This window comes from Leuciscus leuciscus, assembly GCF_965113295.1.
Source record: "Leuciscus leuciscus genome assembly, chromosome: 12".
In the NCBI taxonomy this organism is placed as follows: domain Eukaryota; kingdom Metazoa; phylum Chordata; class Actinopteri; order Cypriniformes; family Leuciscidae; genus Leuciscus; species Leuciscus leuciscus.
In genome coordinates, this window is record NC_138736.1 from 40,386,949 (window position 1) to 40,399,901 (window position 12,953).

Below are 12,953 nucleotides of genomic sequence, written 5' to 3' on the forward strand. Positions count from 1 at the left end.
ACTAATGCTAAACCTCCTTACACACGTTTAAAGACAATGTCAGATCTGCCATCACACTCTCAGAGACACAAAAAAGGTTAATCTTTTATTTGTTTACATTTATTCATTTAGCAGACGCTTTCCAAAGCGACTTACAAATGAGGTTTGTGGAGCATTCAACACCCAATTGGCTATGGTGATGATGTTTTAAAAGAATCTCAACCAGAAAAAATAGTTTGTTTGTTTTTAAAAGATTCTCAACCACAATTCATAAAAATAAACCTACCCATACTTGTTGAATTTGTCATTTTGGCTGTCAATATAGATATATATAGGCCAAGTAAATATAAAAAAAATATGTCCTTGGAAGGGCACAGAACTTCTCAATCAAAGTCAAGTCAAGTTTATTTATATAGCGCTTTTCAAAATACAGATTGTATCAAAGCAGCTTCACAGTATTAAATTAAAATAATACATCAATGTTTGTTTCTAGTGGAAAACGTCCATGTTTGGTAATGCTGATCAATAGTATTGTTGATTGATTAATTAAATTAAATATCCCAAATATCCCCAACTGAGCAAGCCAAAGGCAACAGTGGCAAGGAACCGAAAAACTCCATCAGGTGACCTAATGGTGTCCTAAAACTCCATCAGGTGACCTAATGGAGAAAAAAAAACCTTGGGAGAACCCAGGCTCAGTCGGGGGCCAGTTCTCCTCTGGCGTTTATGAACTAGAGGTCGGATTTAACTGTAAGATTAAAAGTATTATATGAATGCCTGGCTGAAGAGATGCGTCTTTAATCTAGTTTTAAACTGGAAGAGCGAGTCTGAGCAACGAACAGTATCAGGAAGACTATTCCAGAGTTTTGGAGCTAAATGTGAAAATGCTCTCCCTCCTTTGGTGGTTCTGGATATCCTAGGTATGACCAAAAGCCTCGAATTTAGTGATCTTAAAGAGCGCAATGGATTATAGGGCGAAAGAAGATCCGTTAAATAGACTGGAGCTAAGCCGTTTAGGGCTTTATAAGTCAGTAGCAATACCTTATTATTAATACGGAACTTTATAGGTAGCCAATGCAGTGATGATAAAATCGGTGTTATATGATCATATTTTCTTGATCTAGTAAGAACTCTAGCAGCGGCATTTTGGACTAACTGTAGCTTGTTTATTGAGGATGCAGGACAACCAGCTAATAAAGCATTACAGTAATCTAGTCTCGAGGTCATGAATGCATGAACTAACTTTTCTGCATCAGAAACTGATAGCATATTACGTAGCTTAGCAAAGTTTCTAAGGTGGAAAAAGGCTGTTTTTGTAACATACGAAATATGATTTACAAAAGACAGGTTACAATCGAGTATAACACCCAGGTCTTTTACTGTAGAGGATAAAGTAACAGGACATCCTACGATGTCAAAGTTGTATTGTGAGAGGTTCTGTGGGCGGTTTTTTGAACCGAAAAGTATTACCTCTGTCTTGTCTGGATTTAATAAAAGAAAATTACGCGTCATCCAATCTTTTATATCTTTAACACACTAAGTAAATTTGGATACTTTAGCGTTTTCATCCGGCCGTGATGAAATATAGATGAGTGTCATCAGCATAACAATGGAAACTAATTCCATGTTTTCTTGTAATATTTCCAAGTGGCATCATATATATTGAGAATAACAGAGGGCCCAACACAGATCCCTGCGGCACTCCATAGTTTACTGGAGTTATAATCGATTATGACAAAATGGTAGCGGTCAGATAAGTATGATCTGAACCAGCTTAATGCTTGTCCTTGAACACCAGTATAATTTTGTAGTCGATCTAAGAGTATTGTATGATCTACAGTATCGAACGCAGCACTAAGATCAATAAAACTAGTATTGAGATACAGCCTTGGTCAGAAGCTAAGGTGAGTTAAGTAACACTATAAGTGATTTCTCTGATGATCAAAACATACTACTTATAGATGAGGTCTTATACTATCTTATACAGTGAGGTTTTTATTGCCCTGGGAGCCTTATGGCCTAAAACATAAAAGTGGGCTCTTCCTTGGTTCGATTGCTGTTCAGTGCACAGAGCATGCCTTCAAGGAACATCTCTAATGTTCATTTTCAACCACAACGTCCTATATAGCCTATGGGAAAATACATACAGTTCAGTTTGAATTTAGAGCTACATTCATGGAGCAAATCCTAACCCATTATGCAATATAGTAACCATTGTGTCACCAAACTTGGCTGTGACTACTGAGGTCAGAAAAGGGAAATATTACTACAGCAGGAAAGGCAAACAATAAACTACTATCAACAAATTGCACAAACTAAGTAGCTACAACATTTACTTTAGTTGGACCTTGCTTTGTATACATCAATACAATTGAAATAATTATCGCTTAATTTGACCAACATTTTAAAGCATTGCTAGATAAAACAACTGTTAAAGCAACTGAAGCTTAACATTTATGATAAAGTATGAAAGTTGTGTATATCAAAATTATTTTCAGTTGAGTGTAAAGCAACATGTCGCCTTCGCTATTGCAGTTCATTAGCCAAGGCGACATCAGTGTATATATCTATACCCGCCCGCGCCGTCAGATCAGTTGGACGCGGCTTTGTTCAAGAGGCAAAAACTATATAAATACGGTTCGTTTTCTCACACAAACCGCTCGTTTCGTGTCTTAGGCCATCAAAGTGTACTTACGATGGGGAATTGTTTCATTTGGACAACGGGGAATTGTTTTAATTTGGACTTGTGCATGCTGTTTTGAGACAGTGACCGCAGACCTGCATTATATGACTGACAGACAAGAACGGTTTGACCTAAAATATCAAAATTGAAACTACTGAGGAAAAAAAGACACCTACATCTTGGATGCCCTTCAGGTAAGCTAAAACATACCAAAATTTAATTTCAAAGTGAACTATCCCTTTAAAATGATCTTTTGCAAATAACAATCGAGGTCCTGGACAGTGAGTGACCTTGCACATTGATAAAATGTGATTTTCTCCAGTCATTATTAAAAAACAAGCTAAGAAAACTTGCAAACTAACGTTAGTAAAGCGGCCAGAGGGATTGTTCTGCCTCCAGCTAAGCCCCGCCCACACAAAAACATCACCATGTTTACCAACTGAAAAAGGGGCGTGAGTGTCAAGCAGGAGCGTCGCGTGAGCAGTAGTGAAGCATTTGCATGTCTAGTGTGTTTTCACAAAAACTGGAGTAGGCTATGTCAGAAAAGAAAATGAAGACTCAAAAAATATTTAAAGAAAATGTACCCATTTAAACTGGTTTTTATTATTCAGTTTGGGTAAAAGTACATGGTGTTTTATAAAGAAAATAAATATTTGTGTGTGCTGTAAAGTGGTTAGAAAAAATGAAATCGGAACCGGCTAAAATCTGTATCGGCAGGTCAAACTCAATGAAAAATCGGAATCGGCTAAGAAAATTGTAAATTTGTGCATCTCTATAATCTTTCTGTTTGGCTGGTATCACACCATCACATAATCTGATGTTCATAGATGTTTTATTTATTTATTTCTACATTTGCCGTAGTATTGCCGACGGGTTCAATAACGCATCCTGCAAAAGGGGGGCCTTGGGCAGAACCTAGTGGTATTTGGGGGGCCTTGTCATGGAAAAGTTTGGGAACCCCTGGATTAGACTATTTTAACATGTAGCATGACAGAAATATGACATGGGGGGTAAAAATGGTGCCAACCAACCGTGCTCTCCCCTATAAATGTGGAGGTGGTTACAGTAACACAGTTTGTAATTCTTAAAACCTGATCTCATGCTTTCATTATTATAAGTAATGAAATGTATAGGCTACGTAATGTTTTCACTGTCATATGACTATATTGGAGATGAATTGCTACAGTCTCGGTGAGTTTGAAAGTTTGCTAAACCCAGCAGTGATACAGATAGTGGACAATCAAAGAACGTGCCATGTGAACTCTGTGATTTTGAAGACTGAACACACAACTGCATTCAGAACTAGGCTATTATGTAAGTTTTCATATTTTTAAATACAACGCCAGCTTGTGAGTTTTTGTGTTCTTATATAGGCCTACCCCAATAGTTTTGTCTTGTTTTTGGGAAACTCAGTAGATACAATTATGACAATGATGTGGTTGTTTTTTTTTATAGTGGGGTTATTAATATAATTCTTAAAATGTTTTAGCATGATTACTCCGAATGGTTGTTAGTAGGAAAAATAACTAACTTGTTGCTTGTGTAGCCTATTTATAAAATATAAATTTATAATGACCTGTCAATCATCTTGTCAAAGATAAAATCCTCCACATTTAATTTAATTTCCTACCGTATATCGAGAGAAATGCAGAATCTTGTTGATCTGCAGACACGTGTCTTTCATACACGAGTAGACTCCTCATATTATATAATGATGCATTTAAAAGTTAGTGGCCAAACGGATCTTTATAAAAGTCCAAATTGTTATAGCAGATTAAATATAACACGGATAACATTAAATCAATATTTTTCTATCAGGTTTAACTTTGATTATTCACTCAAACCTTTATCTAAACCGCTCACCGTCGCGCATATCCGCCATGTTTTGCATTTTTTTTAAACACTTGTTACTCGTGTTTGTATTTCCTTCTCTAAAGCGCATTGGGTTGTGGGCAATGTTAGCTGTTATAGTGAGCACGGATCCACACTTCGAAAATCCACCGAAATAGTAGATAATCGACTTCTGGTACACTCCTTTCAACATCGATGCTTTGGGATACACTTATTTTAATCTCTCACACTGTTTAGGATGGATGGTATGGACATTGAGACGTCAGGGCTAGTCTCTCTCGGGCACTGTCGCCTATGACTGTCGCTCGCTTGCGGCGTTCGCTTCGTTTGTGTCCCGATGTGGTGGTGGTGAAGTGCTGAGTCCCATCCCAGCTACACCCATTAGGTCCACAGAGGTGGAGCTGGACGTCATTGGGCTCTGGTATATTTTTAAAGGAATAATTTTGTGAAGGTAATGTTACGTGACTAACCCATGAATATTTCCTTACAGCAGGAATAACTAACTACTAACGTTAACATTACTGTTAGGAAATGTGTCGGGGCTGTTGTTGGTTGATTAACAGTGTTGATTTTTGTTTCCGAAAGCGGAGCAAACATGAATATTTATTACATTTTTCAGACATGCGCGACTGCGTGTGCAACTGAGAAATGATTTGTTCACGTCAACAGAACGTTTGATGGATGGATTATTTCATAAAGATAACTAGCCTATAGTTTCAGCGTCGCGCTTATTTCTAGACTACAATTGTTTAGGCTACCTTGTAACTTTTTAAAATTATTATGCACGTTTTGTGCAGTTGTAAAAAAAAAATGCATGTTAGTTTTATTTAGTAGTGTCCTGTAGTGATGGGAGAAAAGAAGCTTTTCAAAGTTTCGAATCAATTGAACCAATTGGTTCGCAAAATGATTCACTGTTCGAATCCCCACACGCTGGCGACTCCTGCTGGTCAAACAGTGTAAATACAGCAAACTCAGACCAAACATGCAGAAAAACAGCTTACAAACACATAGCTCAGTAAAATATCAACATCAACTGCCATTAACTTATCATCTAATAAGATTAAATATCAAGTGTCTGTATAATATATGTTCTTCTATTAATGTTCAGGGCTTGTTTTGTTTGTTCCATGGCTCAGAGGCAGTGGTGGACGAAGTACACATACCATGTACTTGAGTTAAAGTAAAGATACTCAAGGTAAAATATTACTCAAGTAAAAGTAGAAGTGCTGCCTTTAAACATTCACTTGAGTAAAAGTACAAAAGTATTTGCCTCCAATTGTACTTAAGTATCAAAGTACTATGATTTTTTTATGGCTATAATGTCCTATTATAATTTTTGTCACAAGACTCTTGCTTAACTCAGTCTACGTGAAGACTCTAATGTCACTCTTGGCACATCAATCTATTAATAAAATGACATTAATTAGTCATATATATATATTTGAATTGAATACATTTTTTGTGTGTTTAATTTTTGATGGAAGGGGACTGTTCCCATAAGGTATAATACATTTACAGTATTTACTGTACATATTTTTCACGAGCGTCTATGGTCATAATTATAAACATGCTAATGTTATGATACATTCACATAAACCTGCACAATGCCATTGAATATACACACTACATTATGGGAGCAGCCAATTTCCCTACAAAATTAAACACCAAAACGTATTAATGCAGTGTTTCTGCTACTCCTCAGAAAAAAAAAAATGCTATTATATGCAAGTAATTTTAGTGTCAAGGTAATAAGCAATGTTCATTATGCGTCAGTATTTACCGATAATTGCTGCAATAATAGCTGCTGCTCTCTGCCCCGCTTAAAATCATTGGCAACACAAATTGTTTGGAACTATTGAGAGCTACACGAATCACGTGACCGCGCGGCGGCGAGATCACAGTAGGCTTGTTCGACTTGAAACGGCACACTGCACAGACCAATCGGTGAATGACATTAAAATACCGCAAGAGCGATTAGAGAGTAGACGGCTCTGTATGCTTTTCAATTGCTCTCGCGATTTCGCTCTATACTTTGATGTCATAAACTGATCGGTCTGTGTAGCGCCGGTTCAAGTCGAACAAGCCGTGTGTGTCGCAACCTCTTATATACTGTCTATGGTCGCAACTCTCATATTTAACGGCTCTGGTTTGTGCTTAGTAGATACCACCAAGGCAAGTTCAAAACAAAGCGCGCACGTTGTAGGCTACTGTGATTGGTCGCTCGTTTGACCAGTTAAGTTTTTATCCACTCATAAATAAAAAGGAACGACTGATTTTGAAAATGTAGTAGAGTAAAAAGTAAGATATTTGACTTTGAAATGTAGTGGAGTTAAAGTAAAAGTCTTCCCAAATTTAAATACTTCAGTAAAGTACAGATACGCAAAAAAGCTACTTAAGTACAGTAACGAATTACATTTACTTCGTTACTGTCCACCACTGCTCAGAGGTATGGAAGGCATTTTCTGCCAAATTTAAATAAATAAATTAAATGATTAAAATTAAAATTAAAACCAGTTTAACGATTTCATTACAGAAAACTGTACGCAAAATATGTGACAAAATTGAGAATGAAATTAAATGATTTCATTTGCACGGTGACAGTGCATCATCCCTGTCAAATTGAAAAATAAAATGCAATTGGTGATTTCACATTTCATTTTCACTACAGTCTCGAGGCAAGACTGCCGATATTAAAATGAAAAGCCAAACGTGAAAAAGAAACTACAAATACAGTTTTTACAAAGCTCTTTATTAATGCTCACGCAATAATAGTGACACAATTCAAATTCAAATGTAAATTTTCGTTTTCATTTTAATTCCTCTTTTATTTCACAGTTTTCATTTTCGTTTTCATTTTCAAAGACAACCTGCATGCAAATTCTATGTTAATGAGTGGGTGTGGCTTGGAACGGCACTAGTGGCACACCTTCTGTAAAGCGAAGTCGTCGTCGTCGTTCCGATGTTCGACGCTGAAGCTGCACCTCTGCCCGCTGCAAAAAGCGTCGCCCCCAGAGGCTGCCGGTGTAATGTGCCGGAACCTTCCCTGCGAGCCTTGCCTTCCCCTTCTCCGCACTCCCTCCCGGATGCAGAGATGCCGGCTGCCGCCCTCATTGTCGATGCCTCGGGAGATAAAGCGGACAAGGACGCCATTAATGACAGCTGTTCCCTCTTGGCTTCAGGAGGCGAGGATTGGTCTGGTTCCAACCCAGACCCCGCCCCTTCGCTCCAGGAGTCCAGTGGGTCTAGGGCCAGCGTGGAGGCTGAGCTTATTCGCCTCCTCACTAAGGCAGTCGGTCAACTCGGCCTCGAGTGGTCCCCGCCTCAAGAGCCTGCACCCAACAGGCTTGACGGGTGCTTTCTACCTGGCTGCCTCCAAGTGCCCGCATCCAGATCGGCTCCCTTCCTGCCAGAGCTCCACAACGAGTTTACTAAATCGTGGAATGCTCCATTCTCCGGGAGACTTCACTCCTCTATCTCCTCGACGCTCTCCCAAGTGGACGGCGCTAGTGAGAAAGGATACAAGTCCATTCCCCCCGTGTAAGAGGCGGTAGCAGCGCACCTCAGTCTGCCCTCCGCTGGATGGCGCACTAATGCTGCCCTCCCGTCTAAAGCCTGCCGGGCTACTTCAGCTTTCATTGGCCGCCCTGCACTCGATGGCCGTGCTCCAGATCCTTCAGGCCGATCTCCTCCGTGAATGGGACGAGAAAGGTGCGAATCAGTCCATCGTGACGGATTTAAAAAGCGCGACAGACCTCTCTCTTCGCACTACAAAATCCGTGGCCCAGGCCATTGGACGATGCATGGCCTTGCTCATCGTTACAGAGAGGCATCTCTGGCTGACACTCACGGACATGAGGGAAGCTGAGCGGGCTGTGTTTCTAAACGCCCCGCTCTCTCCAACCGGCCTCTTTGGCCCAGCCGTGAGTGGGATTGTGGACTGTTTCTCTGAGGTACAGAAGACCACTCAGGCCATGAAGCTCTTCTTACCTCGACGCTCGAGCTCTGCCGTGGACCGCTCTCAGAAGCAGCCGCCTGCCCCTTAGCTCTACTCAGCAGTCCTCTCAGCCTCCGCCTCTGCAACAACACCAAGGCGCTCGCCAGAGATCGTGGTCGTCAAGCCGCCGCAGGCCACCTCCCTCTCGGGGACCCTGGACTAGGATTGCGCTGACACCTGAGCCAGCGAAGTCCTCCTAGCATCAAGGAGGGAAAGGTGGTTGAATCCCGCTGCGGCCGGACCACCATCAAAACATCTCGCTCTGTCAGTTCCCTTAGAATAGGCAACTGCAGATGTGTATTTTGCAGCCAACGAGCGCATCGCGCAACGCGCTCACCTGCACACAAACGCCGTTTTTACGGCGACCCAGAGAAATCTCATAAAGAGCACAATATCTGGTTATCCGGCTCATGCCGATGGTGTTTTAAGTGTAGAAAATGTGCCCGCTTCCCAGTGTTCACCCCTACACATAAGCACGGTTCCCCCGGTGTCATTCACTCATGCAGAGCCCACTCTCATGAAGCTGGCATATGCCGCTCAAGTGTTAAATGTAGGATATGTGCCCATAAAACAGTGCCCACACCTACTCAATGCCCGCTCTGTTACACCTCTATCCCAGGGAACAGAAAATATAAAGCCGGCACACACCGGCTATGTCGTAAGACCTGTGGCTGCCCGCGAGCACTCACGCTTACTGATAAACACACCACGCCCAGCGCTACACACGGGCCCCGGGTTTTTTCCCATGAAGTGTTCCCTGTCCAGGCTTACCGGGAAATTTCATTTAAAATGGCCAGCCGCCGTTTTCAGCGCGCCGCTGTATACAAGCACCGAGAGCGCGCTCACAGCGCCAATACCTCAGACTCAGGTTCACGAGCCCACACTGTGCGGCGATCGGGACTGAGAGACCATTCTTCCCCTAGCTACACACGCAGAAGCGTGGGAAGCTATTCCGGGAGTGTCAGAGTGGGTGCTAAATACAGTGAAGCAGGGCTATTTGCTGCAATTCGCTTGCCGCCCTCCGCGCTTTCGAGCCCGGACCGAGACGAAAGTAAATCAAGAAGTAGAACACCTACTTCGAGCAGAAATAGCAAAGCTGCTATGCAAAGGGGCTGTAGAACCAGTACCACTTTCTCAGAGCGAGTCAGGCTTCTACAGCCGCTTTTTCCTCATTCCAAAGAAGGATGGGGCTCTCAGACCCATCTTAGATCTGAGACACTTGAACAAAGCCCTCATGAGGCGACCGTTAAAAATGATTACGACCAGACAAATCCTCGCGCAAATTCCCCCAAGGGACTGGTTTATATCTCTCAATCTGAAAAACGCATATTTTCAGATCCAGATAATACCCCGTCACAGGCCATTCTTGAGATTCGCCTTCGACGGTCAGGTATATCAATACACCGTCCTCCCGTTTGGCCTGTCCCTAGCACCCCGTACATTTACGAAGTGCATGGTCGCAGCTTTCGCTCCCCTGAGCAGTCAGGGCATGCGAATATTGAATTACTTGGATTGGCTGATTCTAATTAATATCTCACAGAACGCTGCTTGGGTCTCACGGTCAACTGGACCAAGAGCTCATTACTGCCTAGCCAGACGATCTCTTTTCTGGGGATAGATCTGGACTCTGTGTCTATGACGGCCGGCCTGTCGACACAGCGCACGCCGCCGCATTTGACACTTGGCCGCTTCATTCCAGACAGGCAGCCTTGTCCCCCTGAAAACTTTTCAGAGAATGCTATGCTGCATGGCCTCAGCTGCAGCGGTGCTTCAGCTGGGTTTGCTACGTATGCGCCCGCTACAGAGCTGGCTGAGTGCACAAGTACCACACCGAGCTTGGGCTTTCGGCGGTCTGCATATCAGAGTGACTCAGAGCTGCGTCTCAGCTCTGGAGCCCTGGATAGCGGCCGAGTGGTACCAGTCGGGGGTGACGATGGGAGCTATCTCGTAGCGAAAGGTTATCTCTACAGACGCCTCCAACCTAGGTTGGGGCGCCCTTTTCGAGGGCAGACCGGTCTATGGCCAGTGGTCAGACCAGGAAAAGTGCCTTCACATAAACTGTCTGGAGATGATGGCAGTCGAGAACACGCTGAGGCACTTCCTCCCACACCTACGGGGCCACCACGTGCTGGTCCGCACGGACAATATGTCAGTGGTAGCCTACGTGAACCGCCAGGGCGGTGTCAGATCCAAAAATCTCAATGCTCTGGCGGAACGCCTCCTCGTTTGGGCTCAGCACTCCCTGCTCTTGCTAAGAGCCGCACATGTGCCTGGATGCCTAAACAACGGTCCAGACAGACTGTCCAGGGACAATGTTCCCCTGGGAGAATGGTCCCTGCATCCTCAGGCAGTCCAGCTGCTGTGGCGCCATTTCGGCAAAGCGAAAGTCAACCTGTTTGCATCGAAAGACAACGCTCGTTGTCCACGGTTCTTTTCAAAGAACGAGGACGCGCTGGCCCAAGCGTGGCCCAGTTGCCCGCTGTACGCTTTTCCCCCGATCTCGCTGTTACCACAGGTAATCAGGAGAATCAGGGAGGCGGGCCATTCTGTGCTCCTGAGCCGCACAGAAATGACTTAACTGATTGTTTTATTCATCTCTGTTCAAAACTTAGGATGTTGCAAATCTGTGGATACCAATCAGACAACCGTGCTGCCATTTTGAATTTTGTCATTAATTGCAATATCTTTTAAACAATTTGACATATCTTCACAAAAATTGGTAGGGATAATCGACACTAGGGGTGTAACGATATTCAAACCGAACCGACAAACCGCGATACAACAGCCACGGTTCGAACCGCGATACTCTCATGTCGAACCGAACGCGCCCCGCCCCCTGCTGCCCCGGCCCAACTCTCACATCACTTTGTCACAAAACTATTTTTTTCTTCCTTGACATTTGATTAAATAGTTATTAATGAGTACACTTTTAACAACTAATAAGAGCTGTAGTTTTACTAAATATTATTATAATATTATTTACTAAATAAAGTGCATGTCACGTGATTTGGGTGATCGATCACGCTCGAGAGTTTACATACGCACTTCAGGATGGCAACTCATATTGAGATTGAAGACCCTCCGGTCACAACCACTGACTGATACAGCAGCAACAGCAGCAGTGCTGATCACGAATCACCGACACCTGTCATCATCCAATATGATGACATATCACAGCATTTTTTAATCATCGTTTTGAGACAAATCATTGTTTGTTTTGCGAACATAATCCTCTGCCGTCTGGTCGCTTCCGCTTCAAGCCGGACTCGTCTCGCGCTAACGGTAATTCCTTTTCACTGTCCACGTTTTGATTTCGGCAAATCAATTTTAGCGAATGCAAACAACGTGATTATTGTTCATGAGTCCAACATCCAGCCACGCAAGAAAACATGTAATCTACCTGAGGGAATAATATGCTCACAAAACATTTCTGATTATTATTAATGTTTAAGACTGGTTTGTTTTTTCCCCCCCAGGATTCTATGAAGAATGTAAAGATCATAAGATATTTATTTGAAATAGAAAGCTTGTGTAACACTATAAATGTAGGCTACTGTCACTTTTGATTAACGTAATGCATCCTTGCTGAATAAAAGTAGGCAATTACTTTCTTTAATTTCTTTCCCCCAAAAAATTATCTTACAAACCTCAAACTTTTGAACTGTAGGCCTATGTATAATGTTAAAAAAGCTTTCTATTTCAGATAAATGCTGTTATTTTGAATGGTGGTTTGTTTGTAATGTGACATTTTGTTTGTATGACTTTACAATAATTTTTAGAATTAAATTGTACATAAATAGGTTAAGCAATACAAATGTGTTTGTCTGATAACCTTTTAAACATATACTTAACTGTCTGCAGACAATGAAATGATGTACATTGTGCGATGCAGTACAAATATTTTGAGTGTCCCTTGTTTTCCTATAAAGAACCACGATTGTCCCGCATTTTACTTTTCTGAAGTTGGCAACCCTACTCAGGTGTGCAGTTTATTTCTGACTAGTCAGTGGAGGCATTTATTTCATTTTAGTTAACTCAGGTGTGCTAAGTGCTCTAAAGAAAGGCTGAAGCCACTGTATAAAGTTCAGTTAATAAAGTTAAAGTTAATCTAGCGTTATTATTGCTGGTGCCCTGCCATGAACCCTGCCCCCACAGCAAACAGAACCGAACCGAACCGAACCGTGGCTCCAAAAACCGTGATATGAACCGAACCGTGGCATTGGTGTATCGTTACACCCCTAATCGACACCATGTCCTGAAGGTGCCTGAGAAGTTTAAACATAGCGCCACCTATTGCTCCAGAGATATACAGGTTTTTTTTTTATGCAAAAATTTGATATTCCGAGATATTCGTCTCCGAATGTGACCTTGCCTGTATTTGTTGCCATATGCTAGTTAGCTTAGCATGCCAATCAAATAGCATGCTAATCAGAGACTATTCTTTCT

General features: G+C 42.2%; 1 protein-coding gene and 1 long non-coding RNA gene across 2 annotated transcripts in view; one reads left to right on the forward strand and one right to left on the reverse strand.

The window, feature by feature from the left end:
- Positions 1–4,903, forward strand: part of LOC309511451 — a 92,006-nt gene extending 87,103 nt beyond the window's left edge. The window contains exon 3 of the long non-coding RNA XR_014210633.1: positions 4,868–4,903. This is a non-coding gene — a long non-coding RNA (uncharacterized lncRNA). The remainder of the gene's footprint in view (positions 1–4,867) is intronic.
- Positions 1–12,953, reverse strand: part of LOC309511382 (uncharacterized protein) — a 107,814-nt gene that overhangs the window by 65,317 nt on the left and 29,544 nt on the right. The gene's annotated exons all lie outside the window — the stretch shown is intronic.